Here is a 15,564-nt window from a genome sequence, read left to right as displayed (position 1 = left end):
TCACTATTTTTGATGAAAACCACATAGCCCTAGTAGGAACTAAAAGTATTATTAAAGGAGGGTAATTCATAAACCCTCTTGCATAAGCCTAGGAAGATTCCAGAGAATAACGAAAAAGAAAAAGAATCTAGAAAAACACTAAGTCAGTGAAAGCATGACAATACTCTAGCTACTGTAAATTTAAAAATATACACAATTCCATTATGAAAAAAATTGATAGTTCAAGCTTAGTCTCTATTTTCATGTAATTTGTTTTTAGCAAATCCCAATTATAATTGATTATCATGATGCAATAATAATTTTAAACAAATCTAAAAACAAAAGCAAAAAAAAGAAAAACACATTTTGAAGGAAAAACAAACACTGCACAAATAAAATAAGAAAAATAATTAAATATTGGATAGCCTAGAAACAAAGTTATCTGTAAATATCTTAGAATCTAAATAAAAAGCATACTCTTCATACATTCAATTTATTTTATCACCCTAAGAAGAGACACTATAAAAACAAACAAACATACAAAACCCCCCCCCCCAAAAAAAACTACTTTTTTTTTTTTTTTTTGCTTTGGTTCAAGGAAACAAAGAGAAGTAATTATGAAAAAAAAAAAAATCTAAAGTCATAAAGACCTACTGACTTCCATTCGTTGGACACAGATGGAGAGTCACTGATTGAGTTCTCCTGAGCCCCTCTCTACCATAGGCAGGAAGGTAGATAACTGATACTTTAGCAAGGGTCTATTACTCTACGATGATAATAGTATTTCAAGGAGGCAACACAGATGTAATGACAAGACTCGAGGGCATTGAAGTGAGAAAATGAGAGCTTACATCTGCTTTTTCCACAAGTTAGGTCTAAGACCTAGGGCAATTCCTTTAATCTCTGTGATTCTCCATTTCGTAGAGAATATACAACAGTTGCTATTTTTATAAACATTGAAGATATATTTATAAAGCATGCATATATAAAAACAAAACCAATGTTATTTCTCTTAAACTAAATGTCTAAGGCCACTTTATTGGGGAGGTACAAAATGTTACTCTAGAACTAAACATCAATTGAATGCTGCAGCTTTTAGAAAGTCAACAATAAAACATCTTAAAAAATGGTAACTTAGTTGTCTTTTGCTTTTTAAACTTGTATATAAATCTATTTTCTCTATATTTTCATAATGTTCAAATGTGAAATAAATGGAAAATATTATAAAATGCACCAATTTTAATGCACCAATTAGTTCACATCTCAGTTTTTTATCAGTTTATGTTACCATTTAGAGGTAGAGTTCTCATCTCTGATTGCATTATTAGCAATGACAACTGAATTTTTTGAAGGAAAAAAAAACACTGCAGAAATAGAATAAGAAAAATAATTAAAACTAGGTAGCCTAGAAACAATGAAAGTTATCTGTAAATATTTCAGAATCTAAATAAAAAAATACTCTTCATACTTTCAATTTATTTTATTACCCGAAGAGGAGACAGTATACAGAAAGAGAAAAGACACAGGGTAGAATTATATGCAGTCTATACATGAGATACATCTATTATCTGATGGCTTTTTACAGGAAAAAAAAAAAATGGTAAAGTTAAAATCAACTACTAGTGGTGAAATAAGATAATGGCGAAATTTTCCTCTCAGGTAGTCGTCATAAATAACATGCATTTTCAAAACATTTGATTTTCTATGTCAGTGTTATTTTGAAATATTATTGAACATAAAACCCTCTAAAATTGTGATTGAAACCTCTTGTATATCCTTGAAGGAAGATCATTTACTCATTAATTCAACTAATGATTATTTAGCATTCACCATGTGCCAGGTGCTGTTCTAAGTGCTAGAGATTCAAAGGAAAAGAAAATTGGCCTTCTTATGAAACTTTCCTTCCAGTGGGTAGAGAGGATATAATGGAGGTGGGAAGGGACTGATATAGTCTGAAGCATGCAGTCTGATTTTCAAGGAGAAATGACATATAAGCATGTGCCAACAACTTGAGATAGAATAAAACACTTTGTTCAAGGGACTGCAAATAAAAAAAGCCACCTGTGGCTGAAGAATGGAGTAGGAAGTGGGCAGTAATGCAAAGTATGAATAAAAAGTGAGACATCACACCTGTAATCCCGGCACTTTTGGAGGCCAAGGCAGGCAGATCACTTGAGGCCAGGAGTTTGAGACCAGTCTGAGCAACATGGCGAAACCCTGTCTCTACTAAAAACACAAAAATTAGCCAGGCATGGTGGTACATGCCTGTAATCCCAAGCTACTCAGGGGTCTGAGGCACAAGAATTGCTTAAACCCAGGAGGCACAGGTTGCAGTGAGCTGAGATTGTGCCATTGCACTCCAGCCTGGGCAACACAGTGAGACTCTGTCTCTCTGGGGGGAAAAAACAAAACAAAACAAAAAAAAAACCAAAAACAGAATGAGAGACAGACAGGTCAATTCCTAAGCATTATGATCTTTATGCTACGGACTCCAATGAAGCAGATGTGTGTGGTGAGTACATGTTGGGAATGTATTTAGTCAGTTTGCATTTGTAATTGATTCATGTTGAAGCACTAAGAATGGATGGGATTGGAGGAAAGAAAACATGGAGATAATATTTAGGAAATGAGGACCACCAAAGAATGCACTTTTTACTAAAAACCAAACAGCATTTTCAAGCTTCATTTTTCTCCAAAACTGAAAACTAATCTGTGTATTGAAAAACAACAACAAATATTTTTCTCTCTGTCTGTATCTTCCTTTGATGTAATGGTTTTGAAGAAATTTGTCTGTAATTAATATTTAATTGATATGATAATGAAATTCTCTCACCCTCACCCCACAACTTTAAATTACACTTAAGATTCCAAATTCATACCAAGACTTACTAGGCCTCATTAATGTTGCCCAGGACTTCTTCTCTAACTCCTTCTCTTACTACATACACTGTCGCAATGTTCTCATTTTTTCTCCAAACACTCGGACATTTCTGTCTGAAGGATTTGTAGTAATCATGATTCTGCCTGGATGCTCTTTAACCAGCTGTAACAAGGATATTTCCCTCAGCTCAGGAATCTACATGGGTTTATTCCATGTATGATATGTCTGTTGTCAATCAAAAATCAGTAAGTAAAATTTTCTGAGAATGTTTAAATTTACTTAAAAATTAAAATAAAAGGCAAGACAATTAAGTACCTTATGTTACATAATTATATATTGCTAAAAATGGAAACTATAATGCTCTTAGCTAAAGAGAAGCTTTAAGAAATTATGGGTATTACTGAACTACTTTATTCCATACTGTGAAGGATTGATAGCAGATTAAAAAGTGTATATAATCTCTTGTTTATTTTTTAGACAGTAAATGTAAAGGGAGGGTTTCATCTGGAAATTATGACAGAATAAAATTTCTTGCTCCCTATAATTACATCTCACTGATTACGTAATACGGCTTACAAAGAAGGTTTTCCCATTTTCCCATCTGTGAAGTATATTACATAACCTGATATACAGTAATGGAAAAAAACAAAGTAGCTAAGCCTGTTATTTTCTTATTATACTTTTTGTTGTCATTTTGTCCTTGCAAACACACATTACTTAATTCAGATCAAGGTGGTAAATTAGATGGGGGATGTGCCCATATATCCATGTTCAGATGTCTCCCCAGTCTGAAGCAGAATGCTTGGGATAGAGAAATGGAGAGTAAGCAAATATAGAAAAAGAGGATAGACAAAGGAGCAGGCCAAATAGAGATGTTGTATTTAAATATCTATCAAAGTTAGAGAATCGTGGCAGTATTGTGGAGTCCCTAGGGGTCTAGGATATCACGTTACTAAGGATATTTCAATTGAAGAAAACATAACATGTACATACGTACACAAATGTAATGAAAAAGCAATAGTGAGAATGACATTTTAAATTTACTTTTTAAAAAAATGTGAATTCTGTGTATTTTTCATGTGATTAGGAAGAACACATTTTAGCATAGATATGTACATTACATTTATGGTATCAAAATGCATTTATTACACTTTGTTTAGAAATCAGAGCTCTCACTCCACTGAGTCAAAAGAGTTTACAGACACATGCTCTGTTTTACCAGTTGCAAAAGTCACCTGAAGTACAAGAGGAGAGGTGTTCTGGAAAATGTGAATTTATTTGAAACTGATTTTCTAATTATCCTAATGATTATATTTTATTCTGATTGCTTCTGAAAAAAAACACACCCTCTTTATACTCTGCAAGCCTTTATACACTCCTGTAAGTCTTTATACTCTCTTGCAATCAAATGCATTTAAAAAAATAAAGTAAAATCTATTAGCATGGCATGGTGATACACAGGTGTAGTGCCAGTGACTCAGGAAGCTGAGGCAGGAGGACAGCTTGAGTACAGGAATCTGAAGCTGCATTGAGCTATGATCATGCCGTTGCACTCCAGACTGGGTGACAGAGTGAAACCTGTCTCTAAATAAATAAATAAATGAAATAAAGTAAAACTGAAATATATTTTTTCAAAACTGTGTGTAAGTTTACCCGTGTGTGTGTTTATTCTTCAATTTTTTTTCGCTTTTTGTGAATCTCAAGGAAAAACATTTTTTGTCCTGTGAATGTATTTTTCAATGTTTCAGCTTATAGTACTCAACTCTGACTTTTACATGCCCAATTCAATGCTTTAAAAACTGAAGTGTTGTGCCTACACTCAGTTGAGATGTTCTAATGGGCACATCTGAGGCAGATAATTAAGATAGTTGGATTAACCATTAGAACTGTAGTTTGTTAGATGCATGTGGTTATTGACTAAAGCTATAACTTCATAATGAAAAATATCAGTCACGTTTTCAGCACAGATGGTTGTGGAAATTGGTATTTTAACATGGTAATAAGTTCAATACCCTGCATGTTGCAAATTTCTACATTTTTCCCTCAAAGTGTATGCTTATATCCAAGGGAGGAGTTCTTTAAACACGAATAATTTTAAATTGATTAAAAGTATGTGTAATTAATTCAATTTACCCTTCTAAAGCTCACCAGTGACATTCTTGAAGACAACTAGTCGACTGTAGGGATTGTGCTAAGCGATGAGAAAATCAGAATGAATAAAAGAGAACTCATTCATGAATAAAAGACTATAAAACCATGGGGCTTAAAATCTAATAAAACATAGAAAGATATAAATAAATGAGAGCTGTTAAGTGTTTCATATTGTATATAATATTTATATATATTATGTGACATAATATATAGTATATATAATGTTTTATACCTACTTGCATATATTCACATATATGTCTATATATACTATATTATATATAGTATTAATATATAGTCTATTATATGATAGAGAGTGTATATACACATATATAAATATAGCATTTGAGAGAGAGAGAGAGACACTGAGATGATAGAAACAGAAAATAATTTTCATTTTAAGGAATTGGCTTATGCAGTTGTGGGAGCTGACAAATTTGAAATCTGTAGGATGGGCCAGCAATCTGGACATGCAGGTAAAAATAGAAGTGATATTTCTGTTCAAATTCTACTGGATAGGCCAGCTAACCATAATCTTAGATAGAGTTTCTACCTACTTGCACTTTTGAAGTAGAATTGTTTATATTTTCATAAGCCTACATCTTTGCTCTTAATTTCCTTACCTGATTGTATGAGGCCCACTCATATTATGGAGGGTATGCATAATATGCTTTCCTCAAAGTCTACTGATTGAAAGATTAATCACATCCAAAAATATATACTCACAGCAACATCCAGAATGCTGTTTGACTAGACAACTAACCTAACCTAGCAGAGCAGAACAAGTTGACATGTAAAATTAACCATAACATTGATTCCTTGTAAATTTGAGAGACTCCACATGTCCTTAAACCATGCATAAATCTCTAAATAAAGAAAATGACGAACTCATCCCTCTGCCTAACATGATACGACTATCCTGAATACAACCAAACATACTAACCCTTCCCACAGAAGAAAATGCAACATCCTTAACTGATGCTCACTCTTCCTGGTATCCTGTAACACAAATATTATGATGTAAGTTAATGATGCTTAAATATTATGGTGTGAAGTTAATATATCTTATGTCATGTAATAAGGAGATTCAATAGCTGGAATGCTTGTGTCTTCCCAAAATTCATATGTTGAAATCTAATCCCCAGTGTGATTGTATTTCAGAGAGGTTCTTTTGGAGGTGATAGCTTATGCAGGTAGAGCCCTCATGAATCATATTAGTGCCCTTATAAAAGTCCCAGCGAGCTCTCTTTACTCATTATGACAAGTAAGGACACTATGAATCAGAAACTGGGCCCTTATTAGACAGTGAATCTACTGGTGCCTCAATCCTGAACTTCTCAGTCTCCAGAACTGTGAGAAATAAATTTCTGTTGTTGTTAAGCCAACCAGTGTATGGTATCTTTGTTATAGAAGTTCAAATGGACTAGCATGGAGAAAAGAGAAGGGAGAAACATATAAGTTCTCTCTTTATATCTATTTATCTATCGTTGTGTGCATACACAAATATATTCATGGCAAGATAAGAAAGACATATAACAATTACATTCCTCATTTCTTCAGCTGGTCACGTGGTTGTAACTGATATTTTTAACTACCTTCCTCCACTATTTCATATTCTCTTTGCACTCAGCAAGCACCTTAGTTGGTCATGGTTCTTTGTCTGTTGGATTAACCAAAATCTCCATTCTTGAAGGGTTTGGACCGTTAGTATTCTTGCCTGAAGTGGGTTGTTGAAGTTTTATATTGACTTCAATCACAGAGGATGGCAGTAGTAAGAGACTAGCTAAAGAATCACCTGCATTCTATACATACTCTTATTTACCTCTATTTTGTACTAGTATTCACATTTCCTCTTGGTAATGAGGATCAATTACCCCAGCCAAGAAAGTAACTCCCCTTTTTGTCTGTTGATTCAGAAGCATAAGGAGCTGCAAGTAGGTGGGTAACGGTCTTACTTCCAATTCAATAGAATTTCTCTGGTATCTCCTGGTGGAATTATATATCTCTTTGGAACTAACACCTTTAGAAAAGCAGACAAAAGGATGCAAGGACAGGAAGTATAATTATACTAATTGTTTTTTTTGTTTTTTTTTTTTGTTTTTTTGAGACGGAGTCTCGCTGTGCTCCCAGGCTGGAGTGCAGTGGCGTGATCTCGGCTCACTGCAAGCTCCGCCTCCCGGGTTTATGCCATTCTCCCACCTCAGCCTCCCAAGTAGCTGAGACTACAGGCGCCCGCCACCACGCCTGGCTAGTTTTTTGTATTTTTAGTAGAGACGGGGTTTCACCATGTTAGCCAGGATAGTCTCGATCTCCTGACCTCATGATCCACTCGCCTCGGCCTCCCAAAGTGCTGGGATTACAGGCTTGAGCCACTGCGCCCGGCCTAATTATACTAATTGTTAACAAGATCTATAACGAGTGATACCTCTCCCATTTCTACCCCTTAATTCCTGACTATGGAAGAAACAGCATCGTATAGTGAACACAGCCCTTGCTGAATAATATTGACCATGACAAAATATACATGTCATAATAAATGGTGAAATGCTAATGTTATTCTATAAAAGTTATAAGAAGCAGATGCCTGCTACCTCCATTATTATCCTACAGTTTGTGCATTATGGATAATGCAGTCAAAATTAGAAACAAATACAGGTCCAGGCTGGGAAAGAGAAAGCAGTATAACAGAAGTGGAGACCATGGCATTTGGGCCACTTTTTCATGTAACTTACTTGTGCCTCCAGGGCCAGCTCCAGCTCAACATCATATACACCACTTCCATTTGATGAAGGAGTGCTGCTTTGTACACCCAACTTCATGGCTTTGTGGTTAAGATGACACTCAATCAATGATGGGCAGTTCAGGTACTCAGTCACTCTCAGTTAAACATTCGGTCTGTGTTAAGGCCCAATAACAAGCCAAAATCTGTTTCTCAAAAGAAGAGTAGTCAAGTGCAGAGGATGGCATGAGTTTGCTCCAAAATCCTAAGGTTCACACTGGCATTCACCTGTAGCGACTTGTCAAAGACTCCAAGCAGAATCTCTATCTGCTACAGACACTTTAAACACCATTAGATTTGCTGGATCATATAGCCTAAGTGGCAGAAAAATTGTACATCAGTCTAGACCTATTATCTAGGCTCCACTCAAAACTAATACCTTTTCAGGTAACTTGGTGAATGGACCGTTGTACCACAGGTAAATGAGGAATATGTTGCCACCCAAATCTAAAGAGGCCCTCTGGGCAATGTGGCTTTGTTTTTGGTTTTGTTTTTGTTTTTTTTTTTTTTTTTTTGGTCGTAGTAGGGGTCAGATGCAACAGCTTATTCTTCACCTTAGAATGTATGCATCAATATGTTCCACACCATTGGGTTCCTAGAAATTTCACACAGGCAGAAAGGCCCCTTAATATTTGTTGAATTTCCTACCCTCTGACAAGCAAATGTTTTGTTAATAAACCTTTAGTAGTTGCCACATTTTTCTTAGTAGGTTCAATCAGTATATCATCAATGCCATGAACCTGTGTGATGACTTGTGGAAGGGAAAAGTTATCAAGATTCCTAGGAACTAGATTATGTCCTATGGCAATAGAGTTGAGATACCTCTGAGGTAAGACTGCTAAGGTATACTGCTAGCCTTGCCAGCTGTGTGCGAACTGTTTCTGTTGCTTTTATTAACAGATAGGAAAGGAAAAGCATTTTTCAGATCAATAGCTGCATATGATGTACTAGGAGATGTGTTAATTTACTTGAGCCAGGTAACCACATCAGGTACAGCAGCTACAATTGGAGTCACCATTTGACTAAGCGTACAATAATCTACAGGCATTCCCAGAATCTGTTTTCAGCACAGACCAAATAAGTGAGTGGAATGGAGATGTGTTGGGATCACCACTCAGGTACACTTTAAATCTTTGATGGTATCAATAATTTCTGCCGTTCTTCCAGGAACGTAGTGTTGCCTTTGGTTTACTGTTTTCCTAGTTAGAGGCAGTTTTAGTTGTTTTCACTGTGCCTTTCTCATCTTTCTAGGTCAGGTAACCAACATTCTTCCAATTGCTGCATGTATGTATTCCAAATATGTATTTTAGAACTGAGGAAATACCACAAAATGAGACTGGGGACCCACTTGGCCCATTGTGAGATAAGACTGAGCTAAAACTCCATTGATCTCCTGGCTTCCATAAGCCCTTATGGTAGACCACAATGACATTTTGGGGTTCCTGGAAGCACTTGCAATTCAGAGCCACTGTCCAGTAATCTCTGAAAAGTTTGACTATTCTTTTTCCAATGTATAAGTCATTCTGGTTAATAGCCATAGGCCCTTTGAGGAGCCTGAGAGAAAGAGTAACAGTGTCAATTTTTGTTAGCAAAGTACTGTCCTTTCTTAAGAACTTTGTTGTTTTTGTTTTTGTTAATTTTACTTTTTATTATACTTTAAGTTCTAGGTTACATGTGCCACAATGTGCAGGTTTGTTACACAGGTATACATCTGCCATGTTGGTTTGCTGCACCCATCAACTTGTCATTTACATTAGGTATTTCTCCTAATGCTATCCCTGCCCCAGTCCCCCAGCCCCTGACAGGCCCTGGTGTGTGATGTTCCCTGCCCTGTGTCCAAGTATTCTCATTGTTCAATTCCCACCTATGAGTGAGAACATACAGTGTTTGGTTTTCTGTCCTTGCAATAGTTTGCTCAGAATGATGGTTTCCAGCTTCATCCATGTCCCTACAAAGTTCATGAACGCATCCGTTTTTATGGCTGCATAGTATTCCATGGTGTATATGTGCCACATTTTCTTAATCCAGTCTGTCATTGATGGGCATTTGGGTTGGTTCCAAGTCTTTGCTATTGTGAATAGTGCCACAGTAAACATACATGTGCATGTGTCTTTATAGCAGCATGATTTATAATCCTTTGGGTATATACCCAGAATTTTTTATTCAAAGGGCATCTGTTGTATTCAAAGGGCTCTGGGGTCTCTAAACTGGATCAAGCCTGGGAATGTGCTGAGGGTCCTGACTCTCTGTTGTTCTGTCTTTCAATTTCTCTCTTTATAAACTGAGAGGTCTGTTGTGTGATTATGTTGTCCATTTCTCATCACTGGATGTTGGATGTGTGGAGGGAAGATAACTTGACTTTGAAAATGAAGAGGCCAGGTGCAGTGGTTCACACCTGTAATCCCAGTCCTTTGGGAGGCCACAGCAGGCAGAGCACTTGAGCTCAGGTTTGAGACCAGCCTGAGCAACATGGGGAAACCCTGTCTCTACAAAGAAAATATAAAAATCAGCCAGAAGTGATGACGTGCGGCTGTGGCCCCAAATACTTAAGAAAAAGAAAATGAGCAAATGCCCCTGAGACATTTATTCCAAGGTATGTCTCAGGAGTGTCATCAATACCTGATGATGAGATTCTGTATTATGAACTAATGCTCTAATGAATAAAATATTTTGAAGGAGGACTTGAGTATGTATTTTATCTATAAGAAGGATATGGATTGTTGTGGCAAGAGAGTGGACTGTGATAATCTCTTAGAATGGATTCCTTCCCTCCCTGTACTAACATCCACATCTAAGAATAGAGATTATTTTCTCTTCTTTTAAATATAAGCTGACTCTGACTGCCTTGGACAATAGAATGTGGCAGAAAACAAATACTGGGATTTCTGAATCTAAGTTTTTCTTCCTTTTGGAATCCAGGGACCCATAATGTGAGATCAAGTCGCATGGATCAGCCACATGAAGAATATGCTAGATTTTTTGTCTGCTAGATTTCCAGGGACTCCATTATAAAACAGTAATGTCAAAGTTCTGTGTGAGAATGACTACTCTAATTATTGTTTTGCCTCCATTATCCATTACAGTAACCACGACTATTTTGTGTTTGGTGAATAATTTCTGCCACTTGGTCCCACTACCCTAGCATTCTATCATCCCTGTTTCATTTAGGGATCCTAGTTCAATGGTAAAACTTACCACTGGAATTTTTGAGCTACAAGGAAGGGTTACAACAGAGATCTTCATGGACGGTGAGGTTCCCCTCATAAATTTATTTCTTATAGTTTTGATAAAAAGTTTGCATTATGTGTGAAAAGTACATGTGTGTGGATATGTTCCTTTAGAGTATGCCAATGACTTTCTAGCATGTCAACTTTACTTAGCGTAGGCCACGTTTTAGTCCATATTTCAGTCTGCCAACTAAGCCACCTTTTAGAGCCCTTCCTAATAATTTGAGCTATACAGAATTGCAGCTTAGTGAGGCCATATCAATAAATTAGGCCTGATCCAATGTTATATCCCCTTTACCTTGATTCCTCACTCTTAAGTTCCATGCCCACACATATGCTCTAGGTTTCTATATATTTAAATGAGGAAAATCATGCCATTCCCATGTGTATTGATTACATCACCTTGTGGGGTCACACTGTTTACCTTACCCTTGGGGCTTGCTTGTATTCTAGTCTAATTTTAGATCTAGAAGAAAAGGGGGATGGCAGAGGTGGGTACTAAGAAAAATAAAAAATAGCTTGCAAGGCTACATTGGGAGAGACCATTACAAATTCATCAAGCTAAGAAAGGTTAATTTCCTCAGACAAAAATAGGGCCATTTGTACCTGCAAAAAATCTCAACAGAATTTAAAGTTTCAATTTCCCAATTTCAATGGCATCTTTCCTTATGCTGTCCCCTCCCCCCAAAAAATTCATAGGTTGAAATTCTACCTCCCACCATATAAATATACAGGGAAGAGGAGCTATGTTTGAACCAAGAAATGAACTCTTACCAGACGGTGAATCTGGCAGTGTCTTGATCTTGGACTTCCCAGTTTGAGAGCTGTGATACATTGTTTATAAGACACTCAGTTTATGGTATTTTGTTGTAGCTACTAAAACTGACTAAGACATGTCCCCATTCCAATTTTTACTATCCTTATCATGGGTCCCAATACTTTGTACCTTACCCCCTGGAGCCTGCTGGTACTTGAGTTGAATGATAGGTCTAGAAGTAGAGGGAGATTGTGAAGGTAGGTCCTAAGGAGAATCAGCAGGACTTGCAACTCAGAGAGGCTGTTACTGGTTTTTTAGGTCCAAGGGGTCTAACCTTTTCCCTTTTTGAAACCTTTTCCGTCTTTGAAAAGGGACTTCCCCTTCAAAGAGGGAAAATGAGAGACAAAATTCAGTCAATGATAGATAGGAATTTTGAGACTCAGGCAGGGTGGAAGCTGCTTCTACTGGCCAAAAGCCTCAGCAGAATTTGGAGGTCTAAAACCTTCCAGATTTAGAATTTTTAGAGGTTATTTTCATTGAAGTCTACCCATGTGTCTCTATTCTGATTTTCAGTATCACATTCTTCCTCAGTCAATGCCTAACTTTGAAAAGGTGACTTTGCAAGTTTGAAGTTTTAATTTGCATTGTAATTAAGTCACTTGCAAAATGTGACCTTGGGTTTAGTTTTCAGAAATCTTGACCTTGTAGTTACAGGAAACAGGAATTATTTTCAGAGCAATCATAGAAGTTTTCATGTCTTTCATGCAGATGTTGAGCTGGTAACTTAAGATCCTAAGCTTATAAATTCATTTTCCTAAGTTCTTTAGCCCAGTTAGAAACACTCAAGTAATTCCATTATGTGTGCATTTTAATTAAAATGTTCTAAGATGGAAAATATTTTGTCCCCCAAAGTCTTGCCTTCTATAGGCGCTTTAGTTATCTAAAGGTGATCATTTGAGTAAGTCATTTGCCATATCATGCTGTGGCTTACCAGTTTCTCCTCTACTACTAGAAACAGAATCATTTGCTTTTAAATCAAATCAGATTAAAGAATCAATTCTAGAACTTACAGAACCAACACAAACATACACACACACTCACACCTGTGTGTGCATATATATATTTTATAAAATATTTCATATTTTATATATTTAGGGATTTGTTAAAGGCAATTAGCTTACACACTTGTGAAAGCTGATTTAAGGGTCTGTAAGGCTGTTGCTTCTGCCTCTGATGCTGAAGCTTGAAGTTCATAGGGAAGGCAGTCAGAAAAGACATTCAGAAAGGGAATATCACAAACAGGAACCCACAAGCATGAGGTGGAAATCCATAAGAGTAGAAAAGACTTGTGTTAATTCCCATCACCTTCTACCTTGGCGATGAGGTTACCCTGAATAAATTGAGCCCTTTATTACAAAGATGAAAAATATACACCTGGCCAGGAGTCAAAGAAGCTAAAAAAGGAACCATAGGAAGGAAGAGAAATGGCCTGCCCAGCTGCCATTCCCCCCAACAAGAAAGGTCAGGCTGTCACGCAACAAGCATGCTACACGGTGAGTGCTGCTTCTCTTCCACCTTACAAGTCTTGCAGGAATCTCATTTGTGGCTCACTCTGACCATGAACAATAAGAAAAGGAACTCTGGGGAATGTAGTTTAGCTTAGCCATGTTGACATGTTACAAAACCGTCACCTTTATCACAGTTTATTATGCTTTTAATAAAATTTGAAATTTTTGTAACACTTTGTTTCATAGTTCTGCAATTGTATATGCAAGTCAGGTTGACTATAGTATTTTACATGAGAACATGTTTGTGTGTGCATGCACATGAACGTGTATACATTATTTTTTATCAAGTTTTGCTATTAAAATGACTTAAACTTGGGAAATGAACTACAATGGTTATCATCGTTATCATCTTTCTTCCATGATCTTGGTTATCTGGAATAAGATATAAAATTGTGAGGCTGGGTCCAGTGGCTCTTGCCTGTAATCTCAGCACTTTGGGAGCCCGAGGTGGGCGGATCACGAGGTCAGGAGATCAAGAGCATCCTGCCTAACACGGTGAAACCCTGTCTCTACTAAAAATACAAAAAATTAGCTGGGTGTGGTGGTGCACGCTTATAGTCCCAGCTACTTGGAAGGCTGAGGCAGGAGAATTGCTTGAACCCAGGAGGCAGAGGTTGCAGTGAGCCGAGACCGCGCCACCGTACTCCAGCCTAGGTGACAGAGTGAGACTCTGTCTCAAAAAAAAAAAAAAAAATGTAGTTTCTTATCTACAGGATAGATTAAACTTGGCTACAAAACCATCTGGATCTGTATTCTTATCAAATAATAGATTTTTTTAAAACAAAAATTTGTATTTATTTTGTGATTATTGGTCTTTCTTTCTTTTTCTTTTTTGAGACAGAGTCTCACTCTGTCTTCAGGCTGGAGTGCAGTGGGGTTTCACCATGTTGGCCAGGATGGTCTCGATCTCTTGACCTTGTGATTGGCCCACCTTGACCTCCCAAAATGCTGAGATTACAGGCATGAGCCACCGCGCCCAGAAGGTCTCCTTTTTATGCAAATTTAGATATGCAATACAATGACTACAATGTCATCTTGGCATGTTGCTATAAAACTGGAGATTATATTAAATAAAAACTCTAGTGCTAAAAGGCAGCCACCTTTGGAGTGAAAATAAAGACAAAAGTGGACAGGCATAAAATCCTTACAATGTGCTAGATATTATTTAAATTATTTGCATACATTTTCTCTTTTTATGTCTATGGTGGAGAGACTCTGTGCGATAGGTGTTATTGGCTCCATTTTAAAGTTGAAGAACATGAGACCCATAAAGATTAAGGCATTTGCCCCAGTACTCTCAGTCAATGTGTGTGGTGCAAGGATTCAAATCCAACTAAGCAGAGGCCAGACACTAAACAGTCTTAATATGCTTCTTTGAGAAATTGCATGAAAAAACCCTAAGTAACGATTTGACTTACAAAGACCCAAGTTCAGAGAGAGTTTGCTTAGTTTTGATTGTTTTGTTTTTGTTTTGGCTTTTCAGATGAAAATTCAGTTTCTCGTGTGGCCTTGTTAACTTTTTCCCTGTGTATTCCAACTTTCCCACATAAAACTGATGCTTTTTTAAAAAATATAACTAAGCTTTGTGAGGTCCTGTTACATGAGTCAAAATACTCGACTAAAAAAGAGTGTATTATTTTCAACCTAGTTAGTTATACTGTAAATTAAAGACTTGGCAAACTAAACACCCAGTAAATATTCTATAAATTCAAACTGTGGATCTTTAGGTTGGAAAGTATATATTATCCATCTTTGTATTCATCTTTAAAATTCTGTGCCTTAGCCACAGTTAGTATTCACTAAATCTATTGAATGTTGAAATATCTTATGTTGAACTACATAAAACTGTCTTGGTATTTAATCACTGTATATTACTATATCTTTTTTTTTTAATTTCCCTATTGATTCTTTTTATACCAACCACATTTATCATTTCTACAAGGTTGTTTCCAAAATCTAACTCCAAGCTTTGTACAGAAATATTTTCCTTATAAATATTTTGTACATATTATACATTTGGTTTTCTCCAAGTGTGCCACCTTCTATAGACATCGTCCTATTGTCAGCCTTGTAGGCATTGCTGAAATTATAATCTTCCATGATTAATGTCTTAGCTGTTTTACACACTCTTGTTATCTGCATACATACTTCTAAATCTATCTTTCAGGCTGCTTCAGACAAAGTAGTTTCTTATCATTTATGTTCTTTCCATTTCTATCTTTTCC

Source organism: Papio anubis, chromosome 1, assembly GCF_008728515.1.
Source record: "Papio anubis isolate 15944 chromosome 1, Panubis1.0, whole genome shotgun sequence".
In the NCBI taxonomy this organism is placed as follows: domain Eukaryota; kingdom Metazoa; phylum Chordata; class Mammalia; order Primates; family Cercopithecidae; genus Papio; species Papio anubis.
Note: the sequence above shows the minus strand (reverse complement) of the source record.